General features: G+C 44.8%; 1 protein-coding gene across 3 annotated transcripts in view; it reads right to left on the bottom strand.

Annotated features, from left to right (window-relative positions):
- The window catches only part of LOC131124882 (thyroid hormone receptor alpha-B), a 104,907-nt gene extending 88,622 nt beyond the window's left edge, over positions 1-16,285 (bottom strand). Inside the window, exons 1-3 of one of the 3 annotated variants that reach the window (XM_058065825.1) lie at positions 16,132-16,285; positions 15,588-16,067; positions 840-919 (exon numbers count right to left, since the gene is read on the bottom strand). The gene's annotated coding sequence lies outside the window, so the exon portion shown is untranslated. Of the gene's footprint in view, positions 1-839; positions 920-15,587 lie in introns of all 3 variants that reach the window. The other 2 variants (XM_058065827.1, XM_058065826.1) reach the window with 2 other exon arrangements.
- Between the last annotated feature and the right edge of the window lie 6,538 nt (positions 16,286-22,823).

Below are 22,823 nucleotides of genomic sequence, written 5' to 3'. Positions count from 1 at the left end.
GAATGCAAAATAACAAGCAATCGCCCATCGAGACGCCCGTAAAGATGTCTACTTTCGCTCTCCAACCAAATTCCTCCACCACTCTCTGTGCAACCAAACATAACACATCAAGTGGCATCACACGGACGATGCGGGTATTCAAATCAACAACATGTAACAAACATACATGCCAAACAATACACCTTAGAGCTTGTGTATCATCCGCAAGGCATGCTGGGTATGCTCCAGCGGAGATAGCTGCATCTTTTCTCCACTCGACCAAACGGGCCTTACAAACTGACTGCCTGTTCCAACCCCGGCTGCTGTGGCAACCCAGCACCCACAGCCAGGGATGGAACAATTACCAGTATTAATGATTAACTGCAGTAAAACTCCCAACGGCTAGTATTAGCATTTCAAATTAAAAATCTGCGTGTGTGTTTTTAATCAAACTTTGTGGGACCTCAGCTTGTGTATCAGTCCTTTAGAAACATTGAAATAACAACAACCATCTGGGTCATAATAACGGTGATATGAGAAGTGATGTGGTTGCATCCCTAACCGTGGCAAGGCAGGCTTGAGGCTACGTGACAAGCTATACATACTTTATGTCAACAATGTATACAGGTGTGTCATGTGCGAGTGGAAATACCAGCTTTTCCAGATGCTCAACATTGGAGTGTTGGCTAAGAAGTTATGATAGGACAAGCACACTTCATATGTACGACGGCAGTAAATGACGGTTCTGATGAGGCTCCAGGGCGTCTCGCACGTGCAGGCCAGAAAGGAAACCCTGTTGTACCCCGTCCGCTTATTCACTGCCGTGTGTCATCCTGATGCTGACTAAGTCCGTTTCTTACCTCACTGCTCCTCCACGCTCGCTGCCAGGTTGTCCCGTCTCATCCCGCCGCTCGCTCCGACACCAGGTCTCAGGGAGCGTCTGCAATCACAAGAGACGACCTGTGATTGTTTGGCCGACACGCGGCACACGTCCAGTGGACCAGACGAGCGACTGCCGAGCCAAGAGGGCTTAAAAGGCGGACGCTGAGGGGAGAGTGATAGCCAAATCCTGGCGGCAGCGCCGGGCTGTGGGAAAATCCACGCGGCCGTCGCTGCCAAGCCGGGGGATGATAGGGGAGGAGTCTCGGAGTTCGACAGGGGGAAAATCCCCGAAAGAAGTGCGAGCTGTTCTAGTCTATGCTAAGCAATGCTACATTTTCATGTGACCAGCTTAGCGCTAAAAGGCTTAGCGTTCTAATCCTTTAGCCAAATGAAGTGTCTAACCTGAGGCTAAGGCTGCCCACGGGAAATGGGGGGGGGGGTTACAGACCACGCTGGTTTATTACACCAAAGCACCTGTTCCACCATGACCATCACTGAAATCTCAGCCAGCTCCATAGACCGTCAACAGGTAGCAATAACAAAACCATCTGAGAAAGACTTTGACACCTATGGGGCGCAAGCAAGAAGATAAAGGCACATTTTCTTAAACGTCACATTCAATCACTTGACAATGAACAGGTTGGCTTCAGTGATGGTCTGTTTGACTGAAATACAACAGAGCACTGCTGGAACCGGAATCTGATGTCTTTCTGAAAAGAGAACGTTCCAGCATGTGGATATGACACGTCGTCATCAAGCAGATCATGAGGGTTCTCACAGTAACCAACCGAGTGTTCGTCACACGGTAATCCCTCGGCTATCACTGTTAGTTGGCTCCAGACCTCGACTGTAATAAGTGAATTCTGCAAAGGAGAATTCCTTATTTATCAATAGAATATTCTGAAAACCTGGTGACCTTCTAAATACAGTTTTAGACATTCTTAGAGCCCTCTAGACATGAAATTACACCAAATCACCTTAACACTCCGATGACCCAATATTGCATCCATAACAAACACAAATAAGACATACAGAGAACACGCTAAGTCCATATTTCTAAAATCACAAATACTGATGATATAGTTAATCTTCAAACAGCTAAAATAAAGCATAAGGCTAAAAATAACCATTCATTCATTCATTTTCTACCGCTTATCCTCACAAGGGTCACGGGGGTGCTGGAGCCTATCCCAGCTGTCTTCGGGCGAGAGGCGGGGTACACCCTGGACTGGTTGCCAGCCAATCACAGGGCACATATAGACAAACAACCATTCACACTCACATTCATACCAAATGGAGTAGCCAATTAACCTAGCATGTTTTTGAAATGGGGGAGGAAACCGGAGTGCCTGGAGAAAACCCACGCATGCACGGGGAGAACATGCAAACTCCACACAGAGATGGCCAGGGGGTGGGATTGAACTCGGGTATCCTTGCTGTGAGGTCAGCACTAACCACTCGACCGCCGTGAAGCATGAAAATAACCAATTACCTAAAAATGTCATCCAATACTTCTTTACAAGAGAGGAGAAGTATGATTTCAGGGAAGAACTACATTTGAAACACTTCTATGCTAGGACTACGTTATGCTAGCCATAGCATTTCAGTATGTGGAATCAAACTATGGAATGGATTGAGTAAGGAAATCAAACAATGCACAACGATGAGCCAATTCAAGAAACAATACAAGCAGTTGATGTTTGCTAAATACAAGGATGAAGAGTCTTGAACCAGTCATGATGTGCTATATATATCACTATATTGACACGCACTATGGTACCCATTATGTCATTGTATGGTCATATCACATCCTACTTTGGTACGTGACAAAATAAAAATAAAAATAAAAATAAAAATAAAAATAAAAATAAAAATAAAAATAAAATAATTTTAAAAATTAAAAAACAAATTAAATTATATTAGGAAAGCACTAAGTGAACAAATGTAACAGTTAGGGATTGTAAAAGTACCAGATGGAGGGGTAGGATTTAATAAGCTTTGCTTCTTCCTACTCCTTTTGGACATGTGGAACTGTGAACTGATTATGTGACGCACTCAACTGTTCAAATGAAATAAAACCATTACCATTACCATAAATAAGTAATTGTGTGTGTTGCTGTAAATGTGTGTGTGTGTGTTTGGACAGGAAGTAAGGTTGGGGTTAAGAGTTTTGAGATCATTCAAACCTGCAATAAAAGCCTGTAAACTTGAGAAAAAGTTTAAAAACTACGACTAAAAGTGTAAAAAGTCCTAAAGAATAACAATAACTTCCACAAAAGTGGGTCAGGACTTATTGACCATTGGGAAATGTGGGTCTGGGATTGAGGCCATTGGAGAACGCCTGTTGCCGTAAGTCTGTGAGAGACAGAGGCCCTTGCATTTAACAGTTGGGGTTTAAAAGGAGGTGGAGGCTACAGAGACAACACAAAGAAAGCATTGAGCGCCAGAGGCCTCGCCACGTAAACACACACGACTATCCGGGGTTACGACGGACGAGCTTGTGGTCCGCTCGAGCGAGTCCAAACAAGGAGAAGAAACGTCTGATGGCATCTGGAGAAATCAGACCCGCCGGTTTCTTAGAAAAACATCAGAAATGGAGGTTAATAGACGTCTATCCAATGAAAGACTGACCCTCTGGCTTGTGAGTGTGATGACATGATTGTGTCCCCTACTCGGACGCATGCGCTGTGTCGGATGTCCGAAAGCAGCGGTGGCGACATCATCCCTGACTTGAATCGGCTACAAACCACAAGTGTGAAAACCTGCTGGCATGAAGGACAGTAGGAATGAGCAATTTAGCTTTAGTTTGTCGTTAACCGATTGGTCATGAGTGGTGACGACGACGAGCGCAGGTCAGTCACCCAGTAGGCTGGGTTTGGGGGCGTGTTTAGTACACATTCTGTTGGGAGCAGTGGAGGAAACGAAGGTCATCTTGAGAGCAGCTCCGGTGTGTTTCCTCCAACTGGACCCCGACGTGGCCGACTACCGCTTCTCCTCCACAGTTTCATCAACCTTTTCAGTGGAAGGACTTCAAACTAGTCCACAAAGTGTCATTTAACCCATTCAATTCCCAACACGTGTTTAAGGTTGGGGTTAAGAGTTGTGAGATCATTCAAACCTGGAATAAAAGGCTGTTGTTCTGGCGATCCAGTCTGGTGCTCGTGTGTCTCACCCAACATTACAGTAACATTACTGACACCTACATTTCGTATTTTCTTAGTTAGGGTATAAATATATATTTTTTATATTACTTCACTCTTTCTACTAATAAACCGGCCATCTTCAATAATGCACACCTTTCATGCAGGGTGGATTGCATTTGGACATTGCTGCCCAGACCTTGGAACCCGGCCCGGCGCATGGAGAAAACATCCTTTCAGTAAAGCAATAATCCGGCGTGAGTTACTCTTGCAGCAATCTGCTTGTTTGCATAGTCGAAAAGCTTAGCTCTCGCATGTGGACACGCTCATGGCGCCGCTGTAAGCGAGCCAGCGTGGAGATTGATCAGCTGGGCTTGGTCCAAAGCCAGGCCTGTCCTCTGCAGGCACACCGAGCATACTAACTCTTGGGCTGGCGTTTTGGCTTGTGCCGGTGCAGGCACAAAGAGAAGCGCGGGGGACGACGACGTGCGGCCTGATTGCCCTGACACTCGCCGCACAAAACACAACAGATGTCTGACCCACTTTGTACTCTCCTGCTTTCTCGCGACATATGGAGGCACACTCACACACAACCTGCAGCACGCTAGCCGATGAAGGACAACGTTTGCTAGCCGTGGCGTCGAGACAATCCTCCACAGCTTGGGGTTAAGATGCAGCTAGTTACCACGGCAACACAAAGTATTCACAATACACAATCCAAACCTGTACCACTGAGATGCTTCCCTCAGCAATAGAAGAAGGATGTCAGTGTTTCCTATACATTCATTTTAACACATTATAATGGGACAGTCTGTGGACCTTGTGGTTGCAACTAGATGGCGTCCTAACTCCTAACCAAATGGCCACATAACACCAACAATGAAATTGTTCATCCTTTTCAACCATGGACATGTAAGAGGGCGTTCTGAAGTTTGGCTCAAATTCTGAAAGAAACAGTCGGCGCACTGCATCCCAAATGCTAAACAGATTTGCCACACTTTCCTTTTTTAATAGATTATTATTTGACTTTATTTGATGCTGTCTTGTTATGCTAATTTGGAGCGGCTGGACTGGAGCAGGAGGGGCTAGAAAAGAACAAAAACCAAAACAATTACCGTATTTTCTGGACTATAAGTCGCTCCGGAGTATAAGTCGCACAAGGCCAAAAGTGCATAATTAGGTAGGAAAAACATTGGAGTTTAAGTCGCATTTTTAGCGGGTAATTTATTTTCCAAACTACTTGACAAAAACAGACATTGCGTCCTCTTGGAAGGCAAGCTCTATCAATAAAAGAATAGAGAACAGGCTGAATAGGTGTAAGATATGCTAACACAATGCTTATTCAGCTAACAAAAATTAAACATGAACAGAAATACAGAAACAGAAATAATATTATATAAGGCAATCGAACAAGGCACTGAAAGACGTGATGATATGTAATATTACAAATGGTCAAATATTATACTACAAATATTATAAATGGTCACTAGATGTCAGGCAATAGCCACCACAGGAAGTACTGTACCGAAATCGAGCAACAACAAGGTAACTATCCTAACATTACATTTTAGGTTTACTATATTGGGCAATAGGAGTCGAAAGGTGGCTTTAGGGTTGTTATTTTGTGTCTAGAGATCTCTAATAATATAAAAAATAACATTTATACCCTAACTAAGAAAATACGAAATGTCGATGTCAGTAATGTTACTGTAATGTTGGGTGAGACACACAAGCACCAGACCGGATCGCCAAAACAACAGGCTTTTATTGCAGGTTTGAATGATCTCACAACTCTTACAAGACCTTACAAGTCTGTCGGGGTTCATCAAAATACAACCCAAAACCACAGGTTGTAACCACAATAGTCGGCTTCCTGTGTGTTTTCGAACAGGCTAACTTTATGCTCACCCTGTCACAACAGACATCTCTGCCAGATTTCATGTTGAGCCATGACACTGGTGGCAGGCTACTGGGGCAAATGTAGCAAAAAGTCAATACGGAGCAGCAAAAAAGTTTTTTTCCAGAACCGTGCAGCTCAATTTGTCGCCGTTGCTCATCTGTTCTTTCATCTTTTCCTTACACAAAACACTTCAGAAGCGTTTTGGATGAAGTAATAGCCCTTTGTGTTGCATCAATTGAATTCCTGAGTAATAGCGCTGCAATTAAATTGCAATGCCGTCACTGGTATGACTGCTTGCCTCTCAGCATTCGCACGGTTTGTCCCAGCTTTCCGACGTTTCCGACGAGTTTGGTATCGGCTGTCAAGTTGGAAGTGGTGCAGGAAGAAGCTCTGCTCCAGACGTTGGTTCATGGGTGTGAGCGTGGGCGGGTATGCATGTTCTCACATGTACTCTGCACGTTCACCATTATGCACGAGAGGCAGCGGAGCGCTCCGGTGAGCCTGCCGATCAATTATTCACATGCTGCCTGGCACTGATCGCACAATCTGCTGCCACACAAATGTTTGACTGCTGAGTCAGGTTGATACATGGTTGTCGTTTATGACAACCATGGGCTTCGAACCCGAGCACCGGCACGGTTGACTCACGCTTGAATTATACAATTTCACTTCATTCACCTCCGGTATTTGGGGAAAAAACAGACATTAAACAGAAGGGGGTTACCAGGACCAGAACACCAGATTTTTTTCTTCTTTGTTTGCCTAAATGAATCCCATGTGAAACATCTGCTATGTAAAAAGCAGACTGACGTTACTGACAATGTTTGCACGCTTTTAGGGTTGATGTTGTCTTGAAGACGTTTGCTTGCACCCACACGGGGGCTGTGAATCTCAGCACTGAGGACGATTCGATACACATCTCCGTACACTGGATACCATACTTTAACCATACATGGAATTTTCTGGCAATACTATGCGATTCACCCTCTTCACGATACGATACTATGCGATAATCATTTAGTTCAAATCAATGCAATCCGATATGATATGGTGCAATTTCTTGCGATATGATGCAATTCAACATGATGCAAATAAGCAAAGGGGAAAAATGGAATTCAGTATGGTCCTACAAAAAGGATTTGACTTTATTCCTTTCATGAACTTGGCAGTAAATTCAACTAAAGTACTGTTTGTCTTTTTTACTATGCACCACTTCTTCATCATTCGTTTTGCCATCTTAAAACAGCAACAACTTTTCAAAAACAACTTTCCTCACACTTTCACATCGGCTATGCAATCACAATAGCAGTGGTTCAGTGGTGGAGCCAAACATTCATTCATCCATTTTCTACCACTTATCGTCACGACGGTCAAGGGGGTGCTGGAGCCTATCCCAGCTGTCTTTGGGCAAGAGGCAGGGTACACCGCAGGGACGGACAAATAGCTCCTGGACAATTTGGAAAGCAGCGGAAGATCCACTGATCTGATTTGCTTGGTTCTTTCCCGGTTTCCGACTGGGAAGTAGACGGGGAGGCGGCGGTCGACTTGTCGGTGTTGTGGCGTCCCCTTTTTAAGGGGGGTCTTCTTAACGCGGCATTCTTTGCAAATGATGGATGTTTTGTCAAGCTTTCCGCCGTTCGTTGCGAATCCGTAGTGTTTCCAAACATACCAATTAAACTGCTTGCTACGAACGTCCATGCTGTTTTATTAGTAGTTGTATGTGCCTCACGGCTTCCGTCCCCGTCGGCTTCCCTAACCCCAAAACCCCCCAACCCTAGAGGAGAATACCAAGCCGTCCTACCCCAACCCTGTTTCTGACCCAATCCCGACGCATTTGTGGCCCAACAAACTGACCAATTTGACCCTAACCCTAAACACCCTAACCCTAAGGGGGATTGTTCAAACATTATTGTGGGAAAATCCACCAGATTGTGCTCGTTATCACCACAATCGCACGTTTATTGATCGAATGTCGACCTCGGTCACAGCTGGACTGGCTAAAAGAAGGCAATCAGTTATTTTCGCTAATTAGCGTGGTAGTTTCTAATTGGCATCCACAGTGACAACCAGCCGCTAATAACACAAAAGGCTTTATTTTGAACTCTCACGGAGGCCCACAGCAATAACTGCAGTGTAATTATACATAATGACATAGAATATTTCCAGACAATGCGGTTGCTGGCAGCTTTTCATAACATCACATGCAGTGCCTTCATAAAGCAAAACGCGTCAGATAAGCTAACAAAAAGGTCAGTCAGAACAGCATAGAGGAGACCGTGGCAATGGGTGGGCGTGGTTAAAGCAAAAGAGCAGGGGTCATCCGTGGTCAAGTAATCCTCCCATGTCAGATAAAGCCTGCTCATGCATGTGTACATATTTATATACGGTGTACTGCATGTGGGTGCAGGCAATGCAGCGTAAACGATGTACTCTGTGTGAGAACACATTAAGTCACTTTGCACTAAATGAGCCGTGTCGCATCTCTATTTGTGCTAAATCACATTCACAGCGCCTCAGCCGGGATCCGCCCCACCGGGCTGCTGCAGATGTGACGGGCCGCCACTGGCACAGATGGACGCCATCCAAAGCGGACAAAGGTCGGCGACGCGAGCGACAGCATGGCCAAATCTTCTGCTTGTGCCTCTGATGTTGTTTCTTTTGTCGAGCACGGCACGAGCCAAACATCTGAACAATGCAGCCTTTCACTCGCTATCTATCAGACAGTGCTTTTTTGCAAGATTAACGTGCGATATGATGTGGATCATTATATCTACTATGCGTGTAGAGGCCTGCCAATACATTTGGACCGCCACAAACACATTTGGCGCTACCTGTTCGCCCTCACTCGTAAACATATGAGACAATAAGAAGATGGATCAGTGTTGACAATTTAGTCAACCCTCGCCTCTCACTCCTGATCATAATCCCAAACCCCAACACTACTCCTCAACCCTAACCTTAACTCTACCCCTAACCTCAACCCCAAACCTTAATCCTAACTCAGGGGTCGGCAACGTTTTTACCCCCTTGCCCACCAAAGAAAAATAGCCAAAACATTCGTTTAAAACAACATTGGGGTGAATTTGGGGGTATCAAAGTAGTTCAGATAAGAAAAGACGAGTTGGAGTACTCTTGCTAGTATTGGAGATAAACTTACATAAATGTATGTGTAAAGTATGACTTGATGATTTTCCTACATGTTTACCTGTGTGAAAGAGAACTGGATAGCATCCTGTCTGCTCATCTTCATGCTCATTCAATCAGTCAGAACTCAGTCAGGATGCATTCATGGTCTCACACACACAAGTTGGATTTTTTTTAAAACACATTACAAAGACGTGCATTTCCCCCACTTTGCTGACCCCTGTCCTAACCCTACAAATTGACACATAATCACATACTCTTTTTTTTCCCTTCTTTTCTATCCCCTCCTGCTCCAGTCCGGCCGCCAAACACTACTCCATATAACAGGGATACAATAACCACGATAACCAAAGAAAGTTCACTGATGTTTGTTTGTTTTTTGCTCACTTTTTGGTCTCTGACAGCTTTCCACATGACCTAATGATGATGTCATAAAGGACCCTCCTTCCCCCAGTTCAGTAGATTGAAGCGTCCACTGTTGTGTGTCCCGCATGGCGTGGCAGCAAAACACCAGCGGCGGCTAAAGCGAGTCCAGCGCTAGCATTGTAACACTCCACACATATCACCTTTCATCTGTGCCGGGGGAAACATTAGATGGAGTCAACGCAGGCACCCACACGGCACATGATGGCCGTGTGCGTGTTTAATTAAGATTGGCTGTGTTACGTGACAACGGCTGCCATATCGGCAAAATCACTCCCACATCATCTCATCGCTCGCCTCCGACGCTAGCAGGTGGATATGAAAGGCGCCGCCTGGCTGGCGGGACAGAGACGCTGCCTGCTGTACGTGACTTATTGTGTGTTAATTATTGTCCAAATGGCCCACATTCCTCCAAAAAGCAACTTTAGGCTCTTAAAGGCTTAATTAGCTCAAGAATTGCTGCTGCTGCTGTTGCTGTTGTTGCTGTGCGGCGGCTCTGTGCACAATATCAGGATTTAATTATCGCCGTTTTTTCCCCTTCCAGCAAGCTCGGTCTTATTTATTTGGATTATTTGCTTGTTTCACACCTAAAGCTGAACAAATTCCCCTTTCAACCGAGCCAATAATGAAAACAATGCAGCGTGAAGCGAGGAAAAGTGCTGATGTTTGGGAAAAGCACTTTCCATTATTACCGCGCTTATTTGTCTCCATGCCGTCCAAAGACACACCTTTTGCTTTTTAATCAATTAGCACTGAGTTATTCAGTTATCACTGAATCAATTATCATTAGCTTCTGATTGGCTTTGCGTCCGCCAGCTGAGGGATTGATAGCAAACGGCTACTGAAGAGCCGAATGAAGCCAGCAGACCGGCAACAGAGGTGTTCAAGGTGCCGCCTTTGTAGCCGTTTTGCCCCTTTTAATAGTTATTTATTTACAGTGGCTCCCAGCATATTCATGCGACCAAATACATTTGCAGATTTTTGGACAAATATCAATTAACTTCTTCACGTAGCATAGTTGTGTGCAGAGACGCAAAAATTAGCACGAGCTTGGACAGACATTGGTCGTCTTGCGTTATCATTCATTTGTGCCGAGTTTTTCACCAATCATTGAGATGTTGTGCTTTGTTTGGCGGTCCTTGAACACACCATAGTTATATGCTGAGACGCAAAAAAGAATGAGCTCTGGGATCATCAGATCGCCTCACATTATCATTAATTTGGACTCTGTATCTATGTATTTTTTTCATCAAGCGTTTAAATGCCTACCCTGTTTGACAGCCCTTGAACGCACCATAGTTGCGTGCTGTGCTACAGAAGACAAATGTCGGTCGTCTTACATTATCATTCATTTACAGTGAGTGCCTATGCATTTTTGTCACCAAGTGTGATCTCACACTATGTTCGGCGGTACTTGAATGCATCATAGTTGTGTGCTAAGGTGAAAAAATAAGTTTGGCCACAGCAGCACAAGCTTCGACATTTTACATGATCATTCATTAGTGATCACGAACAACTATGCATTGAAGTGCCTCACTTTGTTTGGCGGTCCTTGAACGCACCATGGTTACATGCTGAGACGCAAAAAAGAATGAGCTCTGAGATCATCAGATCGTCTCACATTATCATTAATTTGTACTCTGTATCTATGTATTTTTTTTCACCAAGCGTCGAAATGCCTACTCTGTTTGGCAACCCTTGAACGCACCATAGTTGCGTGCTTTGCTACAGAAGCTCTTTGACAAATGTCGGTCGTCTTACATTATCGTTCATTTACGGTGAATGCCTATGCATTTTTGTCACCAAGTGTGATTTCACACTATGTTGGGAGGTACTTGAATGCATCATAGCTGTGTGCTAAGACGAAAAAATAGGTTTGGCTACAGAAGCACAAGGTACGACATTTTACATGATCATTCGTTAGTGATAACGAACAACTATGCATTGAAGTGCCTCACTTTGTTTGGAGGTCTTTGAATGCACCATAGCTACATGGCTCAGTTGCATTTCTACATGAAATGAGCACTGGGCATTAGCCACATCCACACATTCATCCACATGTGATTATTTTAGGCGTTTGGGGGGAGTGAGGTGGGGGGCATGCAGACTTGAAATTGTTACCGCTTGAATCTCCGCCATGAAGAGAATTCCTTTCTTTGCCACAATGCCAAGTGTTTATGACAGGCGCGTCGTGGGAGCCGCTGGAGAAGCTCGCGTCGAGCAGAGCTCCGTTTTGCCGGGCCGGCACCATCGCACCTGCTGCTCACACGGCGTGGTGGAGGGGGCGGGGGCTGAGGGCCGTCAGCTGTGAAGGCGGCACATGCGCCTGCTGCTTCAAGATCAAGAGAGAAAGTATCTTCCGGCCCGGCATGACAACCTAACCTCTCACTCCATGTCGCCATGGCGGCCTGCTTATCAGCGACCCCACACCCCCCACACCCCACCCGTCCAGGGTTGACCTCATCCTTCTCCACCGGCAGAAGCCGCATAGAAGTTAACAGCTTCTTTTCTCCACGTCGTTGATAGTTTAGCATGCGTAACCATGGTAGCAGTCTACCGACCCTCACCGGCTTTAGAAATATAGAAGTACATATACAGTGAGGGTCATAAGTATTTACACCCCCTGCCATTTTGCAAGTTCTCCGACTTAGAAAATAGGGAGAGATCTGAAATTTTCATCACAGATGTATTTCTACTCTTAGAGACATAATCGAAAATAAAAAATAAAAAAATCCCATTGTATGATTTTTTTTATGATTTATTAGTACATTCCTATGGTTCATAAGTATTTGCACCCTTGAGATAATCAGTGCTAATATTTAGTGCAGAAGCCGTTGTTTGCAATTACAGAGGTCAAACGTTCCTCACCAGCTTTGCACATACAGCAACAGGGATGTTGGCCCACTCCTCTGCACAAATCCACTCTAGATCTGTCAGGTTTTGAGGCTGTCGCTGAGCAACACGATGTTTCAGCTCCCTCCAAAAATGTTCTATTGGATTTTGGTGTGGAGACTGGCTAGGCCACTCCAGACCCTTGATGTGCTTCTTACGCAGCCACTCCTTGGTCATCTTGGCTGTGTGCTTGGGATCATTGTCATGTTGGAAGATCCAGCCACCACTCATCTTCAATGCTCTGGTTGAGGGAAGGAGGTTGTTCTCCAAAATTTGACGATAAAAGGCCCTATTCATCCTCTTTTTAATACAGTACAGTCGTCCTGTCCCCTTTGCTGAAAAGCACCCCCAACGCATGATGTTTCCAAAACCATACATAACAGTAGGGATGGTGTTGGGACGCAACTTAACCTTCTTTTTCCTCCACACACGACGAGTGGAGTTTGAACCAATGCATGGTTTTAAACCATTACAACAGTAGACTTTGAAACTGTGGTTCCAGCTCTCTTCAGGTCATTGACCAGCTCCTGCCATGTCATTCTGGGCTGATTCATCACTTTTCTAATCATGAGTGATGCCCACGGGCAGAGATCCTACATGGAGCCCCAGTCCGAGGTACATTAGCAGTCATGTTGAGCCTTTTCCATTTTCTAACAATTGCAGCAACTGTTGATTTTTTCTCACCAAGCTGCTTTCCAATTGTTCCATAGCCTTTTCCAGCTTTGTGGAGATCTCCTATTTTGTCTCTGGTGTCTTTGGAAAGCTCTCTTGTCTTGCCTATGGTAGCAGTTGGATTATGACTGACTGGGGGGTGCACAGGTCACATTAATGAGCTCAAGGGGGGGGGGGGGGGGGGGGGGTAGGTGGAAGGGTTACTCGTGGGGTAAAGGTGGACTTTTTTAGGGTGGACTTTATTCTTGAGAGTATTGCTGATTCTCAAGGGTGCAAATACTTATGAACCATAGGACTTTACAAATAAATCATTAAAAAATCATACAATGTGAATTTGGGATTTTTTTTTAGATTATGTCTCTAAGAGTGGAAATGCATCTATGATGAAAATTTCAGATCTCTTCCCATTTTCTAAGTGGGAGAACTTGCAAAATCGCAGGGGGTGTAAATACTTATGACCCTCACTGTATAAACAGTCACTTTTATTGCAAATGGTGAGCCGAAAGGCTGCACGGCGGACAATTGGTTAGCGCGCAGACCTCACAGCTAGGAGACCCGAGTTCAATTCCATCCTCTGCCATCTCTGTGTGGAGTTTGCATGTTGTCCTCGTGCATGCGTGGCTTTTCTCTGAGTACTCCGGTTTCCTCCCACATTCCAAAAACATGCTAGGTTAAATGGCCACTCCAAATTGTCCATAGGTATGAATGTGAGTGTGAATGGTTGTTTGTCTATATGTGCCCTGGGATTGGCTGGCCACCAGTCCAGAGTGTACACCGCCTCTCGCCACCAAGACAGCTAGGATAGGCTCCAGCACCTCCCGCGACCCTCGTAAGGATAAGCGGTAGAAAATGAATGAATGAATGATGATCCGAAATCGTAAACATCAATTAACAGAAAGGTTTATAGGGGTAGGCTGAGCTGTGCGCAAAAAAAAAGGAATTTCATGGACATATCGCCCGGAAATGCGGAATGCTGTGAATGGTGAAGTGTGAATACACACGGATCCACTGTATATCCAGTATACTCATCTAAACACCCCGCCGGTCTATTCGCCCGCTTGCAGCGCGCACACCCGTGATGATCAGATGACATTTAACGGTTGGCCTCACCCCCCCCCCCACCCATGCTGAAAAGATCCTATGACGCCGCCCACAAGTCAGCAGCATATGGGTGCTATAATCTAATTAGGCAGGGGCACAAACACACACACACATGCAGGAAAGCGCTGCAGGCCTTGCTCCCTCGCGGCAGTCATGTCAGGTCGCACTGGTGGTAAACAAGCGAGTCCGCTTCATGCATCCAATCAGTCCTGCAGTCCTGCCTCATGCATCAATAAGATGTTGTCATGACATTTTGTTTTTTTTAGTCCCTCAAGCTAACGCCAACAATCAGGCAAAACAAGAATGCTGACCTCCGCCAAGGAATCAAGGAGCCAAGCGCGACAGTCCAAAATGTCCTCCACGGCTTATGGAGCCCGGGATGGTCTGCCACAGTTCAACGTGTGAGAGAGATACGGCGCTTTGGCACTGGAAAACAATCTCACACCAGCTACGTCAACCACACCACGAGCCCGCTGAAGGAGCTGAAATGGGTTTTCACGGAAAGTGTGCAACCTTTTTCGGGGAGCTGCACTTTTTCATCGTCTGAGGTCACCGCTTCCTGCCTTGGCGTTCCGAATACAGAAGGCGGCAGACCACCTCCAGCAGGTGGAGGAGAAACCACAACACTTCCCATCATGCCCTCGGCCCTCTCTCGCCACCTCTGACATCATTACACAGCCGACCGGAGCAGGACGTCGAGGTTATATAAGAGAGCACTCAGCTGCCCCAGTGAGGGGACCTGCAGGGGATGGGTGAAGGCGAGGAGCTGCAGGAGGAGGAGAAGGAGGTGGGGTGTAAGGAAAGGGAAAGAAAGCCAAGAAGAAGAAAGAGGGTCGCAATAAAAAACCGGGAGGCCCTGCTGGGGTGCTGGCTGCTGGGAAAGAGCGGGGAAGGTCACGCTGGGCCCCTGAAGGAGGCCTGAGCAGGAGGATGCACAGCAGGTCACGTGGGGTTCCTCAGCAAGCATCGTTCCCATCACACAAACATGAAGAAACCATCAGGAGAGCATCGGAAATGTCACAAAGTTGGATTTGTGGGCGGCTAATCATCAACTCGGTGGGAGTAGGTTGCAAAGGTAAGCTAATGATTGACAGCTGGTGGGCGTGTCTGCCGATCGTCAACATCACAGTGAAGCACATAAACATGATGCCCGTGTGTGCCACTTCGTACACATGCTGCATGAGACAGCAAACATCTGGCCGGATGAGCCGCTAATGCAGCCATGGCGGATCAAGACGGATCAAGTGAGTGTAAGCATCCGCGTGCGATCAAAGTGGAACATCATCATCGTCATCATCATCATCATCATCATCATCCCTGGGTCTTCATTAGACCAAGTGAGCCTGATCGACCTGCGCGTGCACATGCTTGAGAGAAAAGCCCCATTCCAGCAGAGGACGGGGAGGAAGGACGCCGCTCGACTCATCTGTCAAAGCGGCGACGTCGTCACTTACCGCTCGTTACGTGGCCTGCTCCGCTCGGTCCTGGAGATGGGGGGGGGGGGGTCCTGCGGGGGTATCGTGCAAATCCAAGTGTAGCTGGGGCGGATGGCTGCGCGTGCCCGCCCTCCCCCTTCCGGCCGCTGTGTTACGGACCTGCCAACGAGCGCTGTTGTCCGTCCAAGAGGGCGCTTCGGCCGCACGTCGCTGCTTTCCGCCTATTAGCCGCGCTTTGCTTTGCTAGCTTTGCAGAGGCGACAGTCAGAGGGACACGCGGAGGCACGCGGGTGTCGTGCACGCGCTGGCTCCGCCTCTCCGGCGAGCACGCGTGTGTTCGCCGAGGACAACGATCCAGCGCCCTCTAGGGGAGCCTCGGTCCACCACAGCCGCTGTCCTCAAAGTCTCACTAACATCTTCAACGAGGCTTCAAAGTCGCCTCTGGTGGCCGTTTTTTAATCTGCTTCATCCCCTACTCCTCCTCATCCTCCTCGCAGCCTGAGGGGAGGACACATCAGTCAGCACACACGACTAAGGATAACATACGACTGTTAAAGATTACTTTTAAAGCTGCATCACGATAGGCGATCAGAGCTACAAGGACGCGGGGGAAGGGGCGGGGCACGGTCTTGCGAACAGTGGACAGTTCAGTTCAGTTCCCTGTAGTTTACCCTCCAAAAACGATAAAAGGAAACTTGTCAAGCACTAGGACCGAGCGGAAAACGACCACTCAACCAGAACATTGTTTTTCCTCTAGACCGCCCACAAGCTCATAGACTGGCTGATGGTTTTTTTGGATTGGTGTGTGATTGGTCGTCACCGCTGTCACTTCCAGAAGCGACAAGCGTTTCCCGGTGTTGGACACTGTAACGCCTCGGCTCCTTGGATTTTACGTCATTTAACACAGCGAGACTTGTGGCGTAACCAGTTAACTAGATAATTAATTAGCCATGCACTACAGCGTCAACCACTGATGATATCATATACGGCCGACGGAGCTGACTACGTTTCCTTTTCCATGTATTAGCATGATGCTAATGTGATATAAATACATTAAGAACTCACTAGCTGATCTCACAGAGTTTTCATAACATGTACCATATTGTTCTCAAACTGAGGAGAAATCTTGCCCTCAGTTTTCGACTTTCACTGAAAAACATGCAAACCGAGACTCTGCTAGCATAACAGCGACTTACAGAGGTGTGCCGCATCTCAGCTTTGTGACACAGGTGGAAAAAAAGCATGTTTTTTTTTTTATTTCTTTTCCAAATATTTCAACTTTCTTCTTAAATTATTTTTTCTGCATTTTCTGCATGTAATTATGTGGCTTCATTCCCATAATGTTTGGACTTTTTATTTTAAACTCTATACTAATAAAATGACAATTTTGTCTTTATAATATTACAACTTTATTGTAGTAAAATTGCAAAGTTTAGATAAGATGTTTTTCCCTGTGATAATATATAATTATAACTACATTTCCATAAAATTTGGACTTTTTCCGCAACCTTTATTTTGCTTTGTTTGCTTGTTACTGTCAAACATTTTCATGTATTTTCTCTTTAATATTTGAACTTTATGCTGCTGTAATGGCATGAAAATATCTTCCTCATAATATTCCTAATATTCTTCATATATATATTGAAAGTGTTACATTTTTGCTTTTTAATTTTACAACTATATCAACTTTCTGCTTGTGGATTTTCCCGTTTTTATGACATTATTCCCATAATATTTTGACTTTATTATCATACAGTAAACCTCGGATATATCGGACTCGGATATATCGGAAATTCGCTCACAACGGACAGATAAAAAAGAACCAGTTTGTAGTGTAATGCATTTCCAATAAAAATTCATTGCATATATTGGATTTTTTATAACGGATTTCACCTATTTCGGACAAAATCTCCAGTCCCGTTCCAATGCATTTCCATTAAATTTCCCTCGCATATATCGGATGGCCGCATCGTGGCGCTCCGATTCGCCGAATCGTGACAGGCCGCTATACGACGTCATTTGCAGCGTTTGCAGCGTTGCCTGCGCGTCCAGGTACATTGGAAACATAGTCAAGGAAGTGCCTTTTTATAACGGATACAATCCGATTTACGCATATACCGGATATAAATCCCATATATGCGTAAAACGGACATTTTCCGGTATACGCATATAACGGATTTCGCTTATATCGGACAAAACCAGTGGGAACAATTGAATCCGATATATCCGAGGTTTACTGTATTATAATTTTTTACCCAAGCGAATCTTCCAAAAAGTACAACTTTATTTTGTTTGTTTGTCCATTTACTGCACTACTGTCCTTGTCCTGGGCTGGTTACGTGTTTATACATCTTTTATGTGTTTTTAAACGAGAGGCAAAAAGAGGGGATTATGCAACTCTACGCTAATGCATTAACATTTCAAGAGTTGAGCACGTTAAAGATCTAAAAATGATTGTAAACGATTGTAAATCGTTTATGGTGTTATATTTGTAAATACATTTGTTTAAATATTTGAGCTGTCATGAAAGCAACAAATATTTGTGTCAAAGTGATAGTTATGCTTGAGACTTTTCTACCTTTTGTAGTTTGTAGGAACTGATATTTTCCTGAAACTATATATTACTGCTGATTACAAAGAAAGCAAAAAGGTAGAAGCAAACCCTTTTTTTCTTTTATTTGGTAGGTTCCATGTCTATATCGCCATGCAGCACAATATTCTGTGTGCCTTCATGCTACTAAAATGTTTTCCTCTTTTCGTACAATGACAACTTTTTCTGGTTTGATTACTTTCTCTTAATATTTTGACTTTATTCTTGTTTGTTTCTTCTTGCTATTTGCTATTTTCTTATGAATCATATTTTTAGAATACGCACGAGTATTTCCTTTGTGTCCAGACACCCTGTGGTCTCAGCTGTGCCTCGCTACAGCAGCAGCTAGCATGCCTAATGAACTGTCCTTTGTGTGTCTTGATCACTGTTTGTGAGCGTGGCTAATGTGGCCGACCCGCCGCACGGAGCCTGCCAGTAATTGGATCTCCCTCATTGGCGGGGTCCTGCCGAGGTTTTGGTCTCGCTTCTGATACGAACATGATGTAGCGACGGGAAAAGATCAGCATCAGAGTGGCGCATCCTGTCGAGGTTACTATGATGGACTGTTTCGATGAGCGGTGGTGATCAGGATGAAAATGAGGGAGTCCTGTTGTGTCTTTGTGGACTTCCAAAGGATACAATGGAGCTTTGTTACTGCCATCATGTGATTCAACATCAAACAGTATGACTGAGGTAGCTGTTTTTGCAGTCCTGACTGACCCTGCACTTGGTGCACCAAGATCTATGGCCAAAGCATACGATTTGCTATGGAAACCGCTTTGCTTACCGACACCCGTCGAATCGTGTGAGTGAACGTGGATGCCAGGCGAGCTGGGCCGTGGGGGGCGCTTCCGTGGAAAGAGGACATCTGGCCTGGGAGGACGGTTGGATGAGTAGCACAGACATCCGGATGGATAATATCGCTGCTCTAAATCCAACAGACTGCAGGGAAGACTTTATCTCCGTCACTGACCCTCACGTCGTTTGTGGGCAGCTGTCTGATAGATTTCATTTTGCTGATATTGTTACTGTCCTGTATACTGCATAATATGTTGGCGCTACGGGGGCACGCACCCATAAAGTTTTACCGTATGGAATGTCATCTAAACGTAATCCTTCAAGACTTTTACGCAGCGTATCAGTGGTTGGAACTACTGGCACATTCATATTTTATAACTGTCCATGCAATTCTCAGTGTAGAAATACATAAATAAATGAAAAATAAGGATTTTTAGAGGACTTCGTAGTCCAAATGACATGCATTGTTCGCTAGCTCATTAGCTCTTTTTCTGGCGTTAGAATGCACAGAAAAGGGAAAGAAATTCATGTCGCACATATGGATTTTGAATGATGGGCTGTTCCCCTTTAAAGGGGACTGTGTTATATGATATATTATATATAAGGGAATCTATATGCTAATTTCCCAGCCCTTTGTATTGAGTTGCGGACTCCTATAGAGCAGCTACACACGATAACCTACACAGAAAGCTTTCTAGATCTTCCAGAACCTGCACCTATTCCAGCTGGATTTCTTTGGATTTCCAAAATGGTCTGTTTTCATTTATTCCACCCACGGCCGGCCTCCATGCACGGCCACTACGCTGTGATTGGTCCCATTCCCAAGATTTTTCTAATTTTGTGGGTATAGGAGTTGATAATAAATGAATAAAGCCTTTGGAGAGCTACTTGAAAAGTGGTTAGGAGCTACTGGTAGCTCATGGGGTGCTGGTTGGAGACCCCTGACTGTATGAATGTAGGTAACGCTGGTCTGCGTTTGCTGGGTGCGGATAATCTTGGCACAACATCGGTAGTGGAAATGTTGTCATTAAACATTTTATGCGGGACTACCCATGTTTAAAAAAAACTCAGGTAGCAACTTGCTAATTTGCATGCATGTAGGTAAGACACTTCCTGTATGCACACTCTATAATGCTACACATGCAGACAACTTACACTAAATTGAAACAGGACACTGATAAATGACACTGATAAAATGACAAGCCTACAGTAGCCAGGAACGTCCATATAAAGGAAACCTGTGACGTCACAGTGTGTTAGAAAACAATTCTTGAACACCGAACGTTCAGAGCCACCCCAAACCTGTCTTCGGGCGAGAGACGGGTACACCCTGGACTGGTGGCCAGCCAATCACAGGGCACATATAAACAAACAACCATTCTTCAGGTGAGCCAGCCAATCACAGGGCACATATAGTCAAACAACCATTCCCACCCACATTCATACCTATGGACAATTAACCTAGCATGTTTTTGGAATGTGGGAGGAAACCGGAGTACCCGGAGAAAAGCCACGCATGCACGGGGAGAACATGCAAACTCCACACAGAGATGGCCGAGGGTGGAAAAAATACATCACAGATTTTCAAAAATATACCAATGAATCAATCATTCTGTTTTGTGGTTGAATACAGCCTATTATTATAAACACATTTAAAATCAACTACATTTTCAAACACAAAAATGTCTAATTGAAGTAAAATAGAAATATATATTTGCATACGAGTTGATGCTCTGTAGTATGTTCAACACCGACTTCACTTGCAACAATGTTTAAGCCTCACGTCTGTCGTGAGCGTTCATTCTTCTGAATAAATGATCTAAAAATAGATGGTTTCAGGAGTGTGTGCATAATTGAACAGCATGCTTGCTCCTCTACGAAGCACAGTGCGTGATGAAACATGCCATATAAATGAGGTTAGCTGCTTTTTGGTCCCCAATAGCGGACGCACTGCGCCAACGCGAGGCACACTAACAAGAATTCTGACCTCCCGATGGTGTTGCTATTGACTTTTACAGCACTCAGCAGCCGTTTCAACATGCATACTCCTCACACGTCTCTCTGTTGCACACACTTGACACTTTGAATGCACAACATCGCTTTCATTTCAAACCCGAGCTGAGATTTCACTTTCAACTGCTGCTCTTTAGCCTTCGTTAGCCAAGTGTGCTGCTTCATTTACCAAACAACAAGAAAAACGGAAACCTAACAGTTGTGGCCGATTGCAGCTGTGACAACACAAGTGAACACAAAATCTATCAGTGTGGAAAAGGTTATAAAGCCATTTCTAAAGCTTTGGGACTCCAGCCAACCACAGTGAGAGCCATTATCCACAAATGGCCAAAACATGGAACAGTGGTGAACCTTCCCAGGAGTGGCCGGCCAACCAAAATGACCCCAAGAGTGCAGCCACGACTCGTCCGAGAGGTCACAAAAGACCCCACAACAACATCCCAAGAAGTGCAGGCCTTACTTGCCTCAGTTAAGGTCAGTGTTTATGACTCCACCATAAGAAAGACACTGGGCAAAAACGGCCTGCATGGCAGAGTTCCAAGACCAAAACCACTGCTGAACAAAAAGATCATTAAGGCTGGTCTCCATTTTGGCCAGAAAACTTATTGATGATCCCCAAGACCTTTGGGAAAATACTCTGTGGTCTGACCAGACAAAAGTTGGAACTTTTTGGAAGGTGTGTATCCCATTACATCTGGCGTAAAAGTCATGAAAAGAACAGGATAGCAAGAGTAAAATATGGGAGGAAAGCGGAGTACCCAGAGAAAACCAGGCATGCACGGGGAGAACATGCAAACTCCACACAGAGATGGCCGAGGGTGGAATTGAACTCGGGTCTCCTAGCTGTGAGGCTAACCACTCAACATTGTGCAGCCTACAGTTTTCATCGATTTATGTAAAGATACATGTACGCCAAATTGTAGTACTCTATCCCAATATACAATATCATATAAAATAAGAAAAGGTACCAGGAGTGACCGTTCACAAAGGAAGCAAAATGATTGTAAAATCAGGTCATCTGAATGAGAAATTCCCAAACCAAAAAAATGAAGGCACCATCGTCCTGCATCACTGGCAACTGTGGGAGAGAGAGACAAAAATTTGTGTTTTTTTTTTTTTTAAATAGGAAAAATGTGACCTATTTTCTTGAGAAAGCTGGGACTGTCCCATCTCTACTTTGGGATCAGATTCGGGATCCAACACATATTGGCTGTATGTTAAAAGCAGACATTTTATAAAGCGCATACAAGCTTAAACCGTATTGAACTACTACATCAGTAAACGCCTGGATCTGCAATTTGACTCTTGAATACGCTTGTATGACCTCCATTTTGTTGCATTTTACAGATAAATATTATCAGTTTATCTTGTATTTCAAATTGGGAGGTAGGGGGCGACGCAGAAAAAAAATCTGTCCCTGCTTTTCTTCCTATTCTAGTCGGGAACTGCTATTTTCCTGAAACGTCTGTATGTTCGACTGCTGATTACTAAAGAACACAAAAAGGTAAAAACAAACTTTTTTCTGATGAAAGACAGGAGTCCAATGCTTCTTTTGGTAGGTTCCATGTCTATATAGCCGTAGAACACAATTGTCCGCGGGCCTTGAAAGATCGTCCAAAATGGCCGCTACTGAATGAATGTCTGAATGACTGAGTTAGATCTTGACGTGTGTTTGTCGTGGCTCATATTCTTCTCATCAGTACTGAAAAACAACAATATGCGTTCCTATTCGGTTCTTTATGGCCTAGTCAAGAAGATTATGTTTAATGATTATGTTTAATTGTGATTTCAAGCAAATGAATCAACACAGTGTGGATAACCACCAGGAATCTCTGTGATTCTGATGCATCTGA

Source organism: Doryrhamphus excisus, chromosome 3, assembly GCF_030265055.1.
Source record: "Doryrhamphus excisus isolate RoL2022-K1 chromosome 3, RoL_Dexc_1.0, whole genome shotgun sequence".
Taxonomy (NCBI): Eukaryota; Metazoa; Chordata; class Actinopteri; order Syngnathiformes; family Syngnathidae; genus Doryrhamphus; species Doryrhamphus excisus.
This window is presented reverse-complemented; position numbering and strand designations above follow the sequence as displayed.